This window comes from Pelophylax lessonae, assembly GCF_965119305.1.
Source record: "Pelophylax lessonae genome assembly, chromosome: 6".
In the NCBI taxonomy this organism is placed as follows: Eukaryota; Metazoa; Chordata; class Amphibia; order Anura; family Ranidae; genus Pelophylax; species Pelophylax lessonae.
In genome coordinates, this window is record NC_138773.1 from 175306182 (window position 1) to 175327604 (window position 21423).

Sequence of the window (21423 nt, forward strand, 5' to 3'; positions counted from 1 at the left end):
GTGTCTTCAAAGTGTTGATTTGGCATCCAAATTCTCCAGATCTCAATCCAATCAAGCATCTGTGGGATGTGCTGGAAAAACAAGTCTTATCCATGCAGGTCCCACTTTATAACTTACAGGACTTAAAGGATCTGCTACTGACGACTTGCTGTGAGATACAACAGAATACCTTCTGAGGCCTAGTAGAGTCCATGCCTGGACAGCTTAGAGCTGTTTGGTGTCAAAAGGGGGCCTACTCAATATTGGGTGGGTGGTCATGTTATGGATGGTGGTCATAATTTTATGGATGATTGAGATAGATAGATATATAAATATTATATTATATATACATACACACACACACACAATCTCACAAAAGTGACTACACCCCTCACATTTTTGTAAATATTTTATTCTATCTTTTCATGTGACCACACTAAAGAAATTACACTTTGCTACAATGTAAAGTAGTGGGTGTACATCTTGTATAACAGTGTAAATTTGCTGTCCCCTCAAAATAACTCAACACACAGCCATTAATGTCTAAACCGCTGACAACAAAAGTGAGTACACCCCTAAGTAAAAATGTCCAAATTGGGCCCAAAGTGTCAATATTTTGTGTGGTCACCATTTTTTTCCTGCACTGTCTTAACCCTCTTGGGCATGGAGTTCCCCAAAGCTTCATAGGTTGCCACTGGAGTCCTCTTCCACTCCTCCATTATTGCTGAGCTGGTGGATGGTAGAGACCTTGCGCTCCTCCACCTTCTGTTTGAGGATGCCCCACAGATGCTCAATAGGGTTTAGGTCTGGAGACATGCTGAGACATGCTTGGCCAGTCCATCACCTTTACACTCAGCTTCTTTAGCAAGGCAGTGGTCGTCTTGGAGGTGTGTTTGGGGTTGTTATCATGTTGGAATACTGCCCTGCGGCCCAGTCTCCGAAGGGAGGGGATCATGCTCTGCTTCAGTATTTCACAGTACATGTTGGCATTCATGGTTCCCTCAATGAACTGTAGCTCCCTAGTGCCGGCAGCGCTCATGGAGCCCCAGACCATGACACTCCCACCACCATGCTTGACTGTAGATAAGACACACTCGTCTTCGTACTCCTCACCTGTATGCCGTCACACACACTTGACACCATCTGAACCAATTTGATGCAGTGTGCAGCGTGTGGTCTGAGCACTGACAGGCTGACCCCGAACCCCCCCCCCCCACACCCCTTCAACCTCTGCAGCAATGCTGGCAGCACTCATACGTCTATTTCCCAAAGACAACCTATGGATATGAAGCTGAGCACGTGCACTCAACTTCTTTGGTCGACCATGGTGAGACCTGTTCTGAGTGGAACCTGTCCTGTTAAAACGCTGTATGGTCTTGGCCACCGCGCCGGGCAATCTTTTTATAGCCTAGGCCATCTTTAAGTAGAGAAACAATTCTTTTTTTTTTCAGATCCTAAGAGAGTTCCTTGCCATAAGGTGCCATGTTGAACTTCCAGTGACCAGTATGAGAGAGTGAGAGCGATAACACCAAATATAACACACCTGCTCCCCATTTACGCCTTGCATTTGACCTTATAACACTAACGAGTCACATGACACCGGGGAGGGAAAATGGCTAATTGGGCCCAATTTGGACATTTTTACTTAGGGGTGTACTCACTTTTATTGCCAGTGCTTTAGACATGATTGGCTGTGTGTTGAGTTATTTTGAGGGGACAGCAAATTTACACTATTATACAAGCTGTACACTCACTACTTTACAATGTAGCAAAGGGTCATTTCTTCAGTGTTGTCAGATGAAAGGATATAATAAAATATTTACAAAAATGTGAGGGGTGTACTCAATAAGGAGAGGGAGTCCCGGGCAGCTGCGACTTTCTTGCAACATAGCCGGATCGAGATGGGGCTCAAATAAGTATTAGGGGAGCTGCTGCACACAAAAGGCTTTTTATCTTAATGCATAGAATGCATTAAGATAAAAAAAACTTCTGACTTTACATTCACTTGCAGATGGCAGATGGTTGTTCTCTCCAGCATCTACTAATAACAAAATATGTGTCATGGGTGAACTGGCTTAATAAATCTACTATGATAGATATCCTAGCAAAATGTTTTGTGCTAAAATTAGCCTTAAAGCAGTTAACCCAGTGCTAAAAATAAAATTATTCAAAACTCAAACAATATAAATATCTTCAGAAAAAGACAATACACTACACAGATGCCCCGATAATAAACATGAATAATTTGTATACATAAATGAATGTGCGGTCTCTTTAAATAATATTAACATCAAATATGTCACCAACTATGTGATGTGGTAAATGCTGCATCAGTTTATTAGTCCCATGTGAAAAAAAAATGCTTTAACTTTATATAAAGTGCAAAAGTCCTATAACCGGTGAACAGGAGTTGCCAGAAATCATTTGCGATAATCCCCCTGATCCTTCACCAACATAAAACTGTATCTGCTTACCAGACCTTTAAACCCCCAAAAAGCGAGGTCTCAAGGGATTTGGGTAAATCACAACTCCACAGTCATTTGATTTTACCACCACAAAAAGGACACCAACCTCTCCGCTTTCAGGACCTCAATGGTTAACCGCTGCCAGTTATGGATAGGTCTAATGCCAGTTTGCCCTCATAGTAAGCTCCAAAATATTTTGAGAGAAACTCAGTGCATTACCATAAAAACAACTCAGTATTTTTAAAGTAATGTACTAACAAAGCAATATTTAGAATTTGCATATAACAATCCAGCACGCATGCACGAGGACTTCAGCGCCAAGGCCCCAACCCTACGCATTTTGTTCCCATGAGCATCCTTGGGGGATAGGTGATTAGAGTACCTACACTCTGAATGAGGGAGCACAGGGACACATTTGGACAGCAGCATTGTCAGCCTAGGGGGAGGGGAGTGTTAGATGTATTAGCAGATTTAGATACACTAACAAATTGAAGCCAAACTTCAGCTCACACTTTCTAAGCAGTTAAAAAAAATACTGTATTTTCCTCTTGGGATAACGGTTTTACAAAAATAAATAAAAGCACATCATTGTAACCACCCCTGTCAGTAGTAAATGGTGTGTCTCATTACTGTAACTGCTCCATCTGCAAGAGAGCTTGTTTTAACCGCTTGCCGACCGCCGCACGACTATTTACTGCGGCGGTCAGCCCCTCACAGGCAAAGCGATGTAGGTCTACGTCGCTAGCCTGTGAGGCTCTAGGGAGCGAGCGAGCGCCGCCGGAGGCACGCTCCCGCTCCGTCAGGGACCCCCCCCCCCCGCGCGCGTGGCACTCGCGATCTTCTGTTACACCGGAAGAAAGGCAGGCGGCTAATGTAAACAAAGCCGTCTGTCATTCTTCCCTGTGTAAGAATGGAGATCACACGGTTCTACTATGTAGGACCGTTGATCTCTGTTCTTACACATGTAGCCACAGCCAATCACAGTTAGAAACACGCCCCTAGGGACACACTTAGCCCCTCCCTCTCCAATAAAGTTAACTCCTTCACTGCCAGTGTCATTTTTACAGTAACAGTGCATATGTATAGCACTGATTACTGCAGTAATGTCACTGGTAACCCCAAAAATGTCAAAAATGTCAGTCAAGGGTCCGATCTGTCCGCCGTAATGTCGCAGTACCGCAAAAAAAAAAAAAAAAATCGCAGATCGCCGCCATTACTCGTTAAAAAAAAACCAACAAAAATGACAAAAATCATAACCCTTAGTTAGTAAACGCAATAACTTTTGCGCAAACCAATCAAAATACGCTTTTTGCGATTTTTTTTTACCAAACATATGTAGCATAAAACAAATTGGCCTAAAATGTTAAAAAATTTTGATTTTTAAATTTTTTTGGAGAATTTCATATAAAAAAATGTGAGAAATATTATTTTTGCAAAATTGACGCCCTTTTTTTGTTTATAGAGCATGATCAGAAAATCGCACAGGTGATCAAATACCACCAAAAGAAAGCTCTGTTTGTGGGAAAAAAAGGACGTCAAATTTGTTTAGGTACAGCATCGCACGACTGCGCAATTGTCCGTTAAAGTCACGCAGTGCCGAATCGCAAATTATAGGCCCTGGTCAGGAATGGGGTAAAATCTTCCGGGGCTTAAGTGGTTAAAGAAAAAAGATTACTGGTCAGATCACCTGGTAAAAAAAAAAAAAAAAAAGGAAAGCCTAAAAAAGAAAACTAGTGCAACCACCACATCTAAGAATTGGTAAGCTGCAATAATAAATGTTTGCTTTTAGGTTTAATACTGCTTTAAAACTTCAGAAAAAAAACACAGACACTTACCAAAGTTGTCCAGATTGCCCGTTTCATTTTGTATTCCATATTTCCCATTGTAGTGAAGAAATGTTAGACGTTACCATAGATCACACGAGGAATATCTTACATTTAAATCATGGATTGTTTTGTCGCAGATATACATCTTGGATTCCTAGTTTGTGACTATGTTACAATTTTCCAGCCTACTAGCTGTATGAGCTTATTCATGGCCTGGGAGCTAGTTCCGGAAAAAAAACCCCAGTATATTTTGGGAAAGGAACTGTAAAAACACAGGCTAGCCACTTCAAAGTTAATTCTGATCTCCTGCCTCTTCCTCCAGTCAGTGGAAAAGGAAGGAATGTAAAAAGGAGAGACAATTGAAAGAGCTACTAAAATAAATGCATAAATGCGTGCACAACATTGAGTAAAGCCCAGTGTTGTGAACACCTTGTCTATGCGGTCATTTCCTTAGATAAGGCATGTATAGACTACAACTTTTTTTTTTTTGTGCTGGTACAGGATGTAATAGCCCATCCCCGTGAAATTTCCTTCCTTCAGTATGCAAACTACGAATTAGGGATGTGCTTTTTATGGCTGTATCAAAAATTGGTATATTAGATCACCCAGGAGCAGAATTTTATATCAGCCTGGTGCAGAAGGTCATATCACCCTGGAGGAAAACATTACCCGGAGCAGAACATTATATCACCCAGGAGAAAAACCTATTACTCAGGAGAACATTAAACCACCCAGGAGAAGAACATATCACATCACCCCTGGAGGAGAATATTATATAATCTAGAAGCAGAAGATTTTTATCGCCCAAGAGTGGAATATTATATAAAACAAAAGCAGAACATTTTATGACACAGGAGAGTAGAACTTTATAGCATTTCTGCAGTTCTATCTCAAAGTACCATTCTGTGTCCCCCTGTATACAACTATGTACTGCATATAGCATATAAGTACCGTATTCTCACACTCTAGGGAAATAAATGGATTTTTGTAAAATCTTACCGTAAAATCCTTTTCTCTTAGCTCATTGACAGACGTAGTCCTCGGTGATACAGCACCTTCGGGTTATGTTGCCTCCGCAGGAGTAGGACTAGACAGGAAATAAAAATGCTCTGGCCACACCCCAGGGGCAGTCCCAGAGGGTATATCCTCTCTCTCCCTGCCACAGCAAATCAGTTGTGTCACAAAAGCAGTGCTTAGAGAATTTAACCCAACCCAACTCAATGATAGAGGGGCGGGTACTACGTCTGTCAATGAGCTAAGAGAAAAGGATTTTACGGTAAGATTTTACAAAAATCTATTTTTCTCTATCGCTCATTGACAGACGTAGTCCTCGGTGATACAGCACCTTCGGGAAGTCCCAGAGCAGTATCACAAATGAGGGGTGTGAAAATGGAAATCAAATCCAAATCTAGAAGGCCCAACCGGTGCCAACTAGAAGTTTACAATGCTCATCCTTAATGCTGAGACTCAACAAAAAAAATGTTTCAAACAGAAAAAAACCCTTGAGGTAGACCACCGGTCTCCTCAAATTGCGGCCTGCAAAACCTTGCGGCCAAATGAGGCATCCGACGATGCCATCACATTAATTTTATAAAATTTTGTAAAGGTATGTACCGACGACCAGGTGGCCGCCTTACATACCTGGACCACTGACGCCTGATGGCGATAGGCCCAGGAAGTACTGAGCGCTCGAGTGAAGTGCGCCCTAACAGGGAACGGAGGATTCCAACCCTTAATAGAATAAGCCTGTACCACCGTCTGACTGATCCATGTAGATATGGTCGCGGCAGACACAGGCAACCCCCTTCAAGGGCTATCTGTGATCACAAAAAGTGAGTCCGTCTTACGAAAACCACTTTAGGAAGGAAGGATGGATTCGGAAGAAGAACCACCTTATCCCTATGAACCACCAGATCTGGGGAACGACAGAATAATGCGGCCAGTTCTGACACCCTGCGTACAGAAGTAAGGCCACCAAGAAGGCCACCTTCTGGGATAATGTAAGCAAGGGAATCTCCCTAATATCTTCAAGAGAAGTTTCTGAAGAAGCGACCACACTAAATTAAGATCCCAGGCGGTAAGGGTGCGTGCACTGGCGGAGCCAGATGACGCACCCCCTGGATGAAATGCCGCACCAAGGAATGATTAGCCAAAGGTTTCTAGGAAGAAGATTGCTAACGCCGAAAACCTGACCCTTGATTGTGCTCAAGGATAGTTTCTGCTCAACCCCTTGTTGCAGACAGACCAAAATTCGGGTCACCGAATAGGTATGTGGGGGAAATCCAAGAGATTCACACCACGCAATATAAGACTTCCATGTGCTGGAAGTCGCTTTCCTTGCTTTAACTGGAGGTAGGAATAGCTGAAGCTGACACTCCCTTGTCCTTCAGTACCTGGGTCTCAATGGCCAGGCCATTAAGCCAGCGACTGTAAAGCAAGATGGAAGATCGGTCCCTGAGACCGCAAATCCTCCCTGAGAGGAAGTCTCCAAGGAGCGTCCCCGACTAGCCTCACCAAGTCGGCGTACCCGGCTCGACGAGGTCAGTCCGGAATTTCCAGAATAACTGGAATTCCCTCCACCTCTATCCTGTGAAGAAGTTCGCAGTAACTTGAGAGGATGGAAGGCATGCCGTAGCTGATACTGCCCCCACGGGGCGATCAGCGTTTCTGCTGCGTCCGCTAGAGGATCGCGGTGCGAGCTACAAACCTCCGCACCTTCCTGTTGAGCCAAGGTGCCAACAGATCCACCTCCGGGATGTCCCAATGAAGGGACAGTTAGTGAAAAAACCTCTGGATGAAGAGGCCATATGCGATTGGATCCGAATCGGGCTGCTCTAGAGCTGCTTGATCCAGTAACTCAGACAAAATCTGATCGCTCTCAGTTCCGATACCCTTATTGGTAATCTGGATGCTATCGGAAGAAATGACCTCCCCTGGTTGAGCATCGGAGACTTCCTGGTCCACTCGCTCAACCGGATCCGATTGTCCAGGGAATCGGAATACTGATTCCATTAAAAAAGAATCTCCTTCAGGAGACGGGTATGAGACTGGGTATACGGTACTGCCTCTAAGAAGGCCACCATCAGTCCCAGCCAATTGACGGACAGCAACATCCGAATCGTTGACTGAACCTTCTGGAGTTTCTCCGCAAGGAGAAACTCTCTTGCCCAGGATGTATCCAACCTTAGGCCCAGATAGTTCAGTCTCCTGGTGGGAACCAGGGATGATCTTTGGGAAAGCGAAGAAAAACGCTGATGTCCTGCGATGATGGGGATATAAAGATAGGCCTCCTAAATGTCTATGGACGCCAGGAAATCCCCCTGGTGCAGGGAGGCCACCACTGTACGGATGGACTCTATTTTTTCCCAAGTCCAGATTTGGACGCACCTTGCCCTCTTTCCTGGGCATTGTGAACAGGTTTGAATAGAACCCCTGAAACCGTTCAATGTTAGAAGGGAAGAATCGCACCGGTGGAAGTGATCGAAACTCGATCCTGTGTCCTCCAGAAACCGGTGAAGACATCCCCCCCACCCCAGAGATGGGTAGGGGCGCATCAGGCTGTATTCTTCAGGCTTAGCTGAGCCGGACTTTTTGTTTAGCCGACCAGCACCCTTTGAAACCCCTCTAAAGGGGCTTTGGAGGCTCGCGGAACGAACAACTCTTTATGAGCAGAAAAGGAAGGTCCTCGTTAGTTACGAGGTCCTTTTATCCTAACAGTCTGTGGCAAGACAGCAGGTTTTACCGTCTATCCTATAAAAGAGGAATTCCTCAAACGGATAGCACCTAGCCATGCGTTTGGAAATAACAGGGGTTCGTTTCAAACGACCCCATTTGGGTAAAGGAAAATCCTTCGCCCTTTTGGTAGGCTAACAAGTACCAAAAAGGAATCTCAGTCTCAGCTACCTCTGCCGGTGTAACCTCAAGACTAAAGGTTTCCCGGACGGACACAACTAGTGCATCCACCACTCTTGTGCTATGGCGGAGGCAGAAACGTGCTCCTCGCTGCTGAGGAGATATAACCTGAGACAACAGCCCCCTAAGAGGGACCTGCAACTGCATTGACCAGCTCCGAATCCGTATCTGAAGTATCTGATAAACAATGGGGGTAGGCGGGGGGTCGCTTCTTGACCCCCGTCCCTGACAGGCCACCTCCACCCGGGATACCAAAGACTCCAAAACTGCCGATAATGCATTAAAAACAAGTGGGGTACTGGAGGGTCCTGCGGCCACCTTGAGGGGATCAGGTGGGGATACCTATGCGGCAGGGTCAATGATTATACAAGACATTTGCCAGCGACAAAAAAAAATGACAAAGTAAAAAAAAAACTTTTTTTTTTTTTTTTGTATCCCCCAGTCGCAACAGCGCCCCTTAGCGTTACCTGCTTTTTTGGACCCCACAGAGAGAGAGAGAGACCCCAAGGCTCATCCCTGATGCACAGAAGTTTTCATCAGCTTGCTCAGTGCTGTCCTGTTACAGACAGGAAGTCTTTGGCCCTATTTCCTGGTAAAGGAGGCGGCTCCGCCCCTTAACACACCTACCGGCGCCTCCCCCTGGCTCCATGAGGTGTTTGAGTCACCTCAAACATGGCCGCCCCCATGCTGGAGACACGAGGCTACACCAAAATGGCGGCTTCGTGCGATCTACCAGACCATGGCGGCGGCCTGCACAGAATAGCGGCATGTCTGCAGAAGGATCTCGGCCTCACAACCCTTCACCCTCATGGTGGTCAGCGTGGTTGGCGGTACCGGACCCTGGCGGGCCGTATGCGGTCCGTGGCCGTCGGGAGGCATCTGCTTAGCTGGAGGAATGATCTGGAATGCAGTATACATGTATAGACATCGACCTGTGGCTTCTGACAGGTAGGATACCTTATACTATCACAGTAAAGTTCTAGTACTGCCACTGACTACAATCATTTTCACACTTTTACAATTAGATTGTCAGCTCCCAAACCAAGCCTCCTGGCTTCTTGTACACAAAAATCACACTCAATTAGGGGGATCTGTGACATGTTATAGGATAGAGGGGAACCCATCCTTACCATTACAGAGAGGGGCCCGCGTTCACCACAGGACCCGTCAGGGGAAATGGGGGAACATACTACTCACCATACCGGAACCAGGCGGGTGCCAACTCCTGACAGTACCCCTCTCCACCCAAGTTGGAGGGCTGTCGACCAATACGGACGCCGTGACTCATGGTCCTTGGCGTTTCAGCGAAACGTTTAATTCGCAGGGTCAGCCCCCTCAAGTGGGACTATGTCGCGGCCGACCCAGCGCGGAGCTATGGCCTGCACGCGCTCGTAGGCTGAACTGGGGTGACCACTGGATCTCAACATCCCGCCCGTTGCCCAGTTCAGCTTTCTTGCTTGAAGATCTCACAAGAACACTGGAGAAAAAAAGCTGTCTAAAAAAATTATTTTCTAAGAAAAAATCCTGCCAGGACCGAAGATCCCAGCAAGGTATCTAGGTCCTTACTCCTGACTAGACAGAAAAAAACTGATTTGCTGTGGCAGGGAGAGAGAGGATATACCCTCGGGGACTGCCCCTGGGGTGTGGCCAGAGCATTTTTATTTCCTGTCTAGTCCTACTCCTGCGGAGGCAACATAACCCGAAGGTGCTGTATCACCGAGGACTACGTCTGTCAATGAGCGATAGAGAAATATATATATATATATATATATATATATATATATATATATACACAGTATATTATTAGATGGCTTCATGGACCAGCATACCAAGACATGTTGGACAATATCATGCTCCCAACTTTGTGGGAACAGATTGGGGATGGCCCCTTCCTGTTCCAACATGACTGAGCATGGTCCATAAAGACATAGATGAACGAGCTTGGGGTGGAGGAACTTGATTGGCCTGCAGGACTCTGTGCAGGTCAGTTAAGTTCCTCCACCCCATACACACTCATCCATGTCTTTATGGACCTTGCTTTGTGCACTGGTGCGCAGTCATGTTGGAACAGGATGGAGCCATCCCCAAACTCTTCCTACAAAGTTGGGAGCATGAAATTGTTCAAAATGTCTTGGTATGCTGATGCCTTAAGCGTTCCCTTCACTGGAATAAAAGGTCAAGCCCAACCCCTGAAAAACAACCATAACCCCCTTCCACCAAATGATTTGGATCAGTGCACAAAGCAAGGGCCATAAAGACATGGATGAGCGAGTTTGGGGTGGAGGAACTTGACTGGCCTGCACAGAGTCCTGACTGTAACCAGATAGAACACCTCTTGGTGATCTATGTACATTGCAGGTATTTTAACAAACTTTGTTGCAGATTCCTACCTTTTGGTGTTGCATATTCCTACCTTTTGGTATTCTGAAGAAATCATTGTTTGTTCCTCTGTGCCTTTGTGCAGAGTGGGTCAAATGGGAGTGGTTTCATAATTATCTGTCAGCTGTGGCAGCTGCAGGGCTCTAATGAGTTAAGTTGCTGGGCCTGCATCCCTTTAGACATGTTCCTATTGGGAGTATCTCACCAAAAATGACATTTTTGTTGCAGGGGATGCCAGAAATCTGACTTGTATCTTAGGCAGACTTGTGGGAAAATTGGTGAGCCAATCACACAAGCAGGAAATTATGTTTCAGGGGTGTGGTTAGTACACATTCTGTGTACAGAACACCTCAAGGTAGCCATATTGCATTGCATCTTCAGAACATTACAACAGCTGCAGATTGGAAAGGAAAGGTCATTTTTAATAATATTTAATTACAATATAATTTGTGTGGCAATTGTATACGCTATATTGTTGTTTCTTTATTTGCTGATTTTTTTCCCCCACTACAGTGGAGTTACCCTTTAAGGATTTAGAGAAGATCTGTAAAGAAGAGTGGACCAAAATCCCTATTGAGATGTGTGCAAACCTGGTAACCAACTACAAGAAATGTCTTACCTCCGTACTTGCCAACATGGGTTTCTCCACCAAGTACTGTTTTGCTTGGGGGGTCCAATACCTATTTTACTCACTGAACTGCAACTCAATTTACAACATTTGTATCATGTTTTGTTTCTGGATTTGGTTATTTATTCTGGTAGCCAATCGGCTTCTAACATAAGCTTGTTCAATTAACCTTAGGCAATAAAACTTAGATGTGGATTGGTTTTGGCACCAGATTTTGCATGATCCAGTTTCATTAAATAACCCCCAATATTTCTATATGTGCTCAGCAACCTGGTAAATCCTCAGAGCCACCAATATAAGAAGCAGCTGAGGTTGCAGCACAAGATGCGGTGTTTAATTGCTCAAAATCAAAGCTGTACTGTATCCCCTGTATGCATTGATTTTGAGCATAACATTTTTTTTGTCTACAAACTGTAAAAAAATAATGGCCACTTTTCTGATTGAAAGGGTTAACTTAGTTGCCCTTTCTTTTTAGTATCCAGTTCCGAATTCCAGGACATTTTGGTTCATTTCCTCAAGTGTCTTTATCTGTCAGTAAACACAGAGGTTTCAATAGGAAATGATTCATCCTACCAGGGTAATAGGACTGTTATAAGTAAGAAATCATGGTATGAGACATCCACTATTTTTAACCAGCTCTGCCCTCACATGGTAAACCAGAGCCATTTTTACATTTCTGCTACAGGCTTTTTGATTCAGCAAAAACCATATCATTACCTAAAGTATAACTAAAGGGAAAACACTTTTTTTTTAGTTTTGGATAGAGTGGAGAGGGATAAGCACACCTGCCATTTTTTTTATTGCTGTCTGAGTCCTCGTTAGGGAGATTCACCCTCTCGATTGGTCCTGTTTATCATTATCATTTAACCGGTTGCCGACCGCCGCACGACTATATACTGCGGCGGTCAGCCCCGGCCAGGCAGAGTGACGTATCGGTACGTCACTCGCCTGTCACTGACTTGCGAGCCTATCGCGGGCGGGCGCGCGCCCGCCGAGGCGCGCGCCCGCCGCGGCTCGTTCACAGGCAAGTCAGTGCGTGTGACCGGCGGACTCGATGTCCGCCAGTCACACTGCGATCGCTCCTGTGAAGGGAGAAAGACAGAGCAGCTTGTGTAAACAAGCTGCCTGTCAGTTCTCCCTGTGTAAAAGTGAAGATCTGTCCGTTCTACTATGTAGAACGGTGGATCTTTGCTTTTACACCAATAGGAATGTCCCTACACAGTTAGAAGCACGCCCCAGGACACACTTAACCCCTCCCTGTCCAATAAAGTTAACCCCTTCCCTGCCAGTGTCATTTTTGCAGTAACAGTGCATATGTATAGCACTGATTACTGCAGTAATGTCACTGGTAACCCCAAAAGTGTCAAAAATGTCAGTCAAGGGTCCGATCTGTCCGCCGCAATGTCGCAGTACCGAAAAAAAAATCGCAGATCGCCGCCATTACGCGTTAAAAAAAAAAACACCAAAAATGACAGAAATCTTTCCCTTTGTTAGTAAACGCGATAACTTTTGCGCAAACCAATCAAAATACGCTTTTTGCGATTTTTTTTACCAAACATAGGTAGCATAAAACAAATTGGCAGAAAAATGTTAAAAAATTTTGATTTTTACTTTTTTTTTTGGGGAATTTCATATAAAAAAATGTGAAAAATATTGTTATTTTTGCAAAATTTACGCTCTTTTTTTGTTTATAGCGCGTGATCAAAAAATCGCACAGGTGATCAAATACCACCAAAAGAAAGCTCTGTTTGTGGGAAAAAAAGGACGTCAAATTCGTTTAGGTACAGCGTCGCACGACCGCGCAATTGTCCGTTAAAGTCACGCAGTAAAAAATCGCAAAAAAACCCCTGGTCCTTTAGCAGCCAAATCCTCCGGGGCTTAAGTGGTTAAAGTGAAAGAAAATCACGGATCTTGGGTTGTTCCCAGAAAAAAAATAGAGGGGAAATCTTTGCATGAGGACACCTGGGGGTCCCCAAGGAACTCCCTTATTTTTTTAGGGATTTTCACTCACTTCCTGTTTGGCTTTGGGACAGGAAGTAAAGGAAAATCTCAACAATGGGACAGATGGTGAAAAAAATCTGACGAGGGTTATAACACTCTCCTAGGCTCTATTCGCACAATTGCATTTTTTCATGCTTTTTGCAGAAATGCGTGACGTTTTTTTTTTTTTTAACATGGGTTCCTATGGAACACATTCACATCAATGCATTTTTGTGCCTCTGCATTTTTTAAAAAGGGTCAGGTACTTTTTAAAAGGCAAAAGTGTGCTTTTTTTGCTTTTTTGGTTTAAAAGACTTCAATGGAGAAGCTACAGAAAAGCATGTAGTGCGTTTTTACCGCAATTTGCGTTTTTAAATCTGCCCAACAACAAATTCCCCTCCCAAAAAAAAAAAAAGCATAAAAACCGCAAAAGTTATGATTCTGGTACAAAGCATGATGCAGTTATTTAAAATCTGAACGCATTTTTAATTACATTTTTCACATTCTTTAAAAATGAGATTGTAAAAAATGTAACAAAATGAAGGAAAGCTATAAAAAAATGCTTAATATTACAGTTAAATGATTAAAAAAAAAAAAAAGCAGCTAATGGAGGAAAGGTGAAAAATGAGTTAGTGATTACTGGGGTTAACTTAGAGTTAATTAAGGTAAGATTGCTTTTGTTGGGCTTATTTCACTCCTTTGAGCTGCACAGAAATGAGAGTAAATACAATGTAATAATATATTGCTACATCTGCAGACGTTATTTTATACAGGCTGCAGCAGCTCCTGTGAGAGAGCAATACCTAGCTATCAAAATGACAACTGGGAATTGCCAGTAATAGAAGCAGGACAAAAAAAAGGAGCAGGGAATAGGAGCTATGCCCTAGGTAATTTGTTGAAGTTTTTAGGATGTATCGCCTACAACCAAGGTCCACAACCAGTTAAATACAGTTGTGCTGAAAGGTTTGCAAATCCTGACAGAAATTCTGCCAGGGTATGCAAACTTTTGAGCACAACTGTAGGTAAGCAATGTTTTCACATCCTACAGCAAAAATTACCAAAATAAGTGAATAATGTACTGAATAAAGAGCACAAAAAAAAAAAATCGATAGGCAGATTGTGCTTGGTAACCAATGAGTTATAGAGGTCAGACTGTTACACAATTGCAGGTCCATCATGAGAGGGCAGCAAAATAAATAGTTAAAGCCTATTAGCATAGTGGAAGGCCTGAAACAACATGCTTTTTTTTTTAAATCTCAGTTTTTTATTAAATAATTAAAAAGGGACAACAACGATTAATAAATCGGATTGAAATCTCTGTTTCCAGCCTCAAAACGCCCTGTGTGGGTTGCCCGTACACTTGCCAGGAAGCCACATCACTGCAAACCTCCAATCGCGGCATGCGTTCCAGGCTGTATCAACTTGACGCTTTTCGTCATCAAAAATGACGTCATTCAAAGCTTCCTTTTGAGGCTGGAAACAGAGCTTTCTGGCCTCAAAAGGATTATTTTTTTTAATTATTTAATAAAAAAACTGAGATTTTTAAAAAAAAAAAAAGAACACTACACCATGAGGAGTCCATCTCTTGTGTTTTCAAACGCTTAAAGCGGAGTTCCGGGCACAGAAATGATTTTTCAACAAACATACCCCCGGGACAGTCAGGGCTAGTACATTCCACAATGGCTAGCCTCTGATCTGTCCCAGTTCGCACTTACCTTTTAGAAGAAATACTTACTTATAAAATTTCTTCCACAGCGTTTCCATCTCTCTTGTGGGCAGCTGAAGCCGGCGCGGTCCTCTTCTGCGTCTTCTTCCGCGTCTTCTTCTCCCAGAATGCGCCTGCACCGGCCCCTCTCGTCACTTCCGATGCGGCGCCGCATTCCTAAACAGCTTCTGGGCATGCCCAGAAGCTGTTTAGCAGGGGAATGCGGCGTTGCCCGGAAGTGACGAGCGGGGCCGGTGCCGTCGCATTGATTCCTGGGAGCGATGACGTTCAGCTCCCAGGAATCATCGCGAGACAGGAAGTGACGGCGGAGCCGCGGCGCTGAGGGAGGAAGTACTCTGAGGTGAGTATTTACGATCTTCAATTACAAGGTGAGTTTTAAAAAAAAAAAAACCTAACTATCCAATTCCTTTTCAGGTGATGTCGAACTAGCGGACGGGCACAAAAAAAAAATATTGATTTTGTGCCCGGAACTCCGCTTTAAGTCTAGGAATATCCTCCATAAAGCAAGTTTGGGCTGATGGACTAGGGATAACGGGGATCTCCTAAGCGCTATTTGATCTTTTTTGCTGTAAGGTAATAAGATCAACAACATCTGGTGAGTTTGAATTCTTTCTGATTATCACAGTACACGGAGCACACGGAGGGTGTCACCATCACTATTGAACTTGGTCAATTAGCACTTTGCACTTTTGAGAGGATTTCATGCTATTTTTTGGAATTCCAGTATAAAGTATTTGTGGATACACTTCCAACACATTTGGACTACTGTTTTTTTTGCACTTTACTTTGGACACTACACTTGGACTACTGTTCTTTTGCACTTTATTTTGGACACTATGTATGTTTTATGACATTTATCAATGTTATTTATCACTATTGCATTGCACTTGAGCACTTTACCCTTAGTAAAATAGTGGTACCTAAGCACATTTGAGGAATTGTGCTGCTAATAGTTGGATCACTATATATTTTCTTACTACCTTTAGGGGATGTAGTAGCAGCATTCCTTAAAATGTATTGTAGTTTTATCATTTTTAGTTGGCGCAAATGAACTTATTTAATTTAATTACCGTATTAAAGCATTGGTAAGCTGCAATATATTACATTTTTGGTTATGGGTTTAGGAGCTCTTTAAGTGTGGACAGCCCTGTGCATGCTTTTCTATTTTCTGCTCATAACTTTAGAATTAAAAGAAGGTTTTCAAGCTGGCACATTTCTTAAAATATATGTGTATAAGTGGAAATAATGAGGAAATGTCCTAGAGACCTATTTTTCCCTGTGAACTTGCGTTTTACAGTTTATTGTCTATTTACCTAAAACAGTCCACTGCAAACACAACTTCAATTAAAATATGTAAAAGATAATTGGCAATGAAGTAAAAGCAAAATCCTAGCACTGCTAGCCTTGTTTGTACTCATGTATTAAACATTTAAAAGCCATATTCCCCAATGGTGCTGCTGAATAATGCACAAGCACATAAACTGGAATCTTGCAAAGCTATAACATACTAGTAGAGTGCTGTGCATATGAGTAACTGTTAAAGTACTGTACTATTTAACCCATATACAATATAAAAAAAAATATTTCAAATACAGCTAAAATCAAAACATTAACTCCTATTTAAATTGTGCTTCCTGAAATCCCCTGCACTGCAGAAAACAGATCAGGAGCCTGAGCGATTCCAGCTAATTAGACTTTGCAGTACTGCACAGTGCAGTTAATACAAAGCTGTGAGCTTGCTGACAGGAGGAGGAAAGAGAGTGATGACCTCATTGTCCAATCAGCAGGCTGGGTTAGGTATACGACAAAGCTGCACTGCAAGAAATACAAGGGCAGCCATCTCCTTATGAAAAAGCTAGTTGGCTCATCGGTTTCTTCTTAACAGGTTTGTAGTTTGTTGACACTTTTCACTTACATGAACACATAAGCTAACATAGAGGTGCTTTCACAGGCTGAAAAAAAAAGCCAAACGCCTATAGAAGAGACGTTTTACAAGCCTTGTGTGCATGAGCCATTCCTCAGGAGAAGGCCTCATGGCTGACTGCAAACATTTATTAAAAGCATATTTCCACCCAAAAGTGGAACTTCCACTCATTTGGTCCCCCCCCCCTCCGGTGCCATATTTGGCACCTTTCAGGGGGGAGGAGGGAAGAGTACCTGGTTTTGACAAGTACCCTTCCCTACTTCCGGGAGCCATGGCGCCGACCCTCGGAAGTTCTGTCCAGCTTCTCCTTCCCCTACCGCCGAGCCAATCAGAATGCGCAGCGCACTTCACGCATGCGCAGTAGGGAGTCGGCTGTAAAGCTGAAAGGCTTCATTGCCGGTTGCCCCAGTAAATGGTGGCTGCAGCAGCCAACAGCTGAAAATCGGCTGGATCGCTGGCATTGCGGGCTCCCTGGACAAGTAAGTGTCTATATATTAAGGCCCCTTTCACACTAGCGGACCGTTCAGATTCACCTGTCGGTTTTTCAGGCGGATCTGAACGGATGCCCCATGCATCTCTATGGGGTGTCGGATGTCAGCGGAGACATGTCCGCTGACATCCGATTCGATCCGGTCTGTCAAATCTTGACGGATGGAAACCCTATTTTCCAACCGTCCAGCGGATCGGATGGGATCGGATGAGAACGGACAGGTGGTCTGTTCCCATCCAATTCCCCCATAGAGGCGGGGACCTGACAGCTCTGTCTGCGCACACAGCGCGGAGACAGAGCTGCCATCCGCCTGCTCAGCGGGGGATCGGCGGATCGATCCCCCGCTGAGATAAACGGAGTCCGCCGACGGACTCCCTTGTGTGAAAGGGACCTAAAAGTCAGCAGCTACAGTATTTGTAACTTTAAATTTTTTTTTCCACAGCTGGAACTCCTCTTTAAAGAGGAAGTACATTCTTCCCTTGCTTTTACCTATAGGTAAGCATATAAGAAGGCTTACCTATAGGTAGTGTAAATATCTCCCATAAACGGGCACCGTTTACATTGCATGCAGCCAGTGACATCACTGGCACCTGCGCTCTGAAGGAACGGCTGTCTGTGCCGTTTCTTCAGAGCTCTGTGCCGTGAATGGCGGCTCCTGGGCGCATGCACGGGAGTGATGTCATTGCGGATCTGGCCAGTCACAGAGCCAGGGTCTGTGAACTTGGAAGTAAGATGGGTAAAGATGGAGGTGCCTGCAGTGCTTACTTCTCGGTGCGGGAGGGATTTGTTTTCAGGTAAGTTTAACATAATGTGCTAGTATGCGATGCATAGCACATTATGGCTTTACCCCACAGGTCCCACACCCCCAAAAAAAAAAAAATCTCTAGTGGTTTACAACCGCTTCAACAATTTCACAGTGAGTATGTCCCAATAGGAAGGCTTGGGCCAGGCTAACCCTCCTCCCATTAATATACAATGAAGAAGGCCAGGTTCTATATCTGTTTAAAGTGCTTAAATCTAGTTTACAACCTAAATGAACTTCTCTGTAAGTGAGGGTAGTTTAACCTCTAGGCCCCCGGTTCACGTGCATGTGATTCGGAGCGTACTGCTCTGCAAATCTATGATGTCTGAGGGATTTGGACACAACTCGCACAGGACCCTTTTTTGGGTCCACAGCAGAATCGGATTGCATTGTGGTTCACACCTATGCAATCCGATTCATGTCCGAACTGACTGTTCGCACTGCGATATGCGAACTGATCTAGGGCTGTCATTAACTTCGTATTGACACCCCCAGCAATTCGCATATGGCAGTGTGAACTGCCTGCCATTTGAATGCGATGCGGGAACCCGCAGTGGATTTGCAGGGTTCCCGCATCGCATATATGTGAACCGGCACTTAAAAGACTAAGCCTTTTTCTGAGACTTTTTGCTTACAAATTAAAATCAGTATTTTTTGTTAGAAATTTACTTAGAACCCCCAAATATTATATATACGGTATATATATATATATATATATATATATATATAATATTTTTTTTTTTTTTATTATTTTAGCAGAGACCCTAGAGAATAAAATGGCAATTGTTGCAATTCTTTTATATCACACTGTATTTGCGCTGAAGTCTTTCAAACTGAGTTTTTTGGAAGAAATACACTTTAATTAATTTTTTTTAAAAAAACTAAGCAGTAAAGTTAGCCTAATTTTTTTGTATAATGTAAAAGATGATGTTATGTCTAGAATTGTGAGAGAATCGTGATCGTTTTTCTAAGCAAAAAAATCTTAATTCTCATTTTATCCAGAATCTTGCAGCTCTAGTGTGATTGAAAAACACACCACAGTGACACCCCTATCTCCTTACCAGACAAAGGTAAAAGACAGGCAGTAACCAGGATCCCAAGGGTACTAAATTCCAACAGCAGATGGATGGCTGCATGCTGAATACATCAAATCTGAAAGCACTTGCCACAATGCTCTATCTCCTCCCAGGACTCCAGTAGATAAGCTCACCTAAAGGTTATCACCAGAAAATAATGAAGCAATGCATAGTGAAGCCCGTAATGCATAGGAAAAGCTTTATTGAAAATTTACTTACAGCAATATCATAAAAACGAGCAGTATAAGATGCCGCAGCTTATAGCGTGCTTGTGTCGTCCAGGACCCGCCTAATGCGTTTCATCCAATGGGACATCATCGAAGGCATAATTTTTATTGCTGTCTGTACCCCTGTTAAAGCGATTGTAAAATCTCTTTTTTTTTATTATTATTATAAATATGTTATACTTACCTGCTCTGTGCAGTTGGTTTTGCACAGGACAGCCTGGATCCTCCTCTTCTCAGGTTCCTCTTCCTTGCTCCTAGCCCCTCCCTCCTTTTGAGTGTCCCCACAGCAAGCAGCTTGCTATGGGGGCACCTGAGCTGAGCTGCAGCTCCCTGTCCATTTAGAGATGGAGCCTTTCAGCCCTGCCCCCTCTCTCCTGATTGGCTAACTGACTCTGATTGACAGCCGTAGGAGCCAATGGCGCTGCGGCTTTGTCTCAGCCAATCAGGAGGGAGGGTCCCTGACGGCCAAGGAACTTGTGGACATCGCTGGATATAGAGGGAGTTCAGGTAAGTATTCGGGGGGGGGGGGGGGTCTGGGGAGGCTGCTACACCCAAAAGGTTTTTTATCCAAATGCATAGAATGCAATAAGATAAAAAAAACTTTTGACTTTACAACTCCTTTAGGGAGATTCAGGCTCTTTATTGGTCCTATTTACTATCATCATTGAAAGAGAAGGTGAAAGCAAATTCCAAATTTTGGGTTGTCACAAAAAAAAAGGTTTAGCATGGCAAACTTCCAATAGGGACATTAGTTCTGGTGACCTGAGGGTCCAAAATGAATTTCCTTAATTTGCAGGGATTTCCTCTTACTTCCTGTTTGGCTATGGGACAGGAAGTGAAGCGAAATCTCCGCATTGGGACACAGACGGGGAAAAAAATCTGACAGGGGTTATAACCCTCTGTTACTTTATCCAAAATGGAAAAAAAAAAGGTTTTGCCTATAGTTCTACTTTAAGCTTCAGGTTATCCTGCCACCTACAGGAGGATTGGACAGTGGCAAACAAAAAAAGCTTCAGGCCAGCTTAGGATAACCCCTCTTACTACTAACATGCCTCAGATTTGAAGCAAAGCAGTATTGAGAGCATGATGACAAACACAGAGGGGAGGGACCTGTGTCCTTCAATGTACTCCAATGAAAGGATTTTACACTGAGTACAAAAATCCCCTTTTCTTTCTTGTGAACTTAGGGACATATAAAATCTTTAACCTTTGGGAAGTCCAAAAACCCAAAATGAAGGAGGTAGTCAACACAGCAAACAAACGCTATCAGGCCATGGAAAAAGTAACAGAAAACTAGGGATTGCCTATAGATTAAAAGGACCACCTAAAGGACCTTAGACCCAAAGCTGGCATCAGATGAGGCGGAAACATCCACTTGGTAGAACTTGGAGAACATGTGAAAAGACTACCAGGTTGCAACCTTCTGCAGCAAATCTGGAAAACAACTTGAAGCTGAAAAGCCCAAGATGCATTCAAATTTCCAGCAGAGTGTGTCTTTACAGGAAAGAGTAGAACATGATTTTTGAAACTTAAAGCTTGGATAATGCCACTTAGAGATGGTGGAATGGGAAGTCAGTGCACCCTTTTGGGTTCCATCTAGAATGACAAAAAGGGAATCAGTCTTTCAGAAAGGAACAGTGGTTGAGAGAGGGAATATACCAGTGGTCTGTGAGAATAAGTGGAATTTCTGAACCTGAATGAAGACTTTCAGTGCTTTGAGATCCAAAATGGGGCAAATGCCCCTGGGAATGGGAACATGAAACTGAATGGAGTCAATTCTCTGGAACCATGCTGCCACAAGAACTGGAGCAATGACACCTTGATCCAGAAGACCGAGAGGGCTGGACGATGATCTGCTACCCTGTGAGGTAATTTGCGTGGGTTGCAGGTGAGAACCTGAGGGGACAGGGAGTGAAACTCTTATTTGTAACCCTGGGGTGCAACCTTTTGTTTTAAAAGTGCAGAGGATTTAGCAGACTTTAGGTGCCAGACAGACAGCAAAACTTGGG

General features: G+C 43.7%; 1 protein-coding gene across 5 annotated transcripts in view; it reads right to left on the reverse strand.

Annotated features, from left to right (window-relative positions):
* The window catches only part of HECW2 (HECT, C2 and WW domain containing E3 ubiquitin protein ligase 2), a 421352-nt gene that overhangs the window by 252077 nt on the left and 147852 nt on the right, over positions 1–21423 (reverse strand). Inside the window, exon 1 of one of the 5 annotated variants that reach the window (XM_082262152.1) lies at positions 4280–4450. The exons of the other annotated variants lie outside the window; for them this stretch is intronic. The gene's annotated coding sequence lies outside the window, so the exon portion shown is untranslated. Of the gene's footprint in view, positions 1–4279; positions 4451–21423 lie in introns of those variants that run through there. 5 annotated transcript variants of the gene reach the window in all.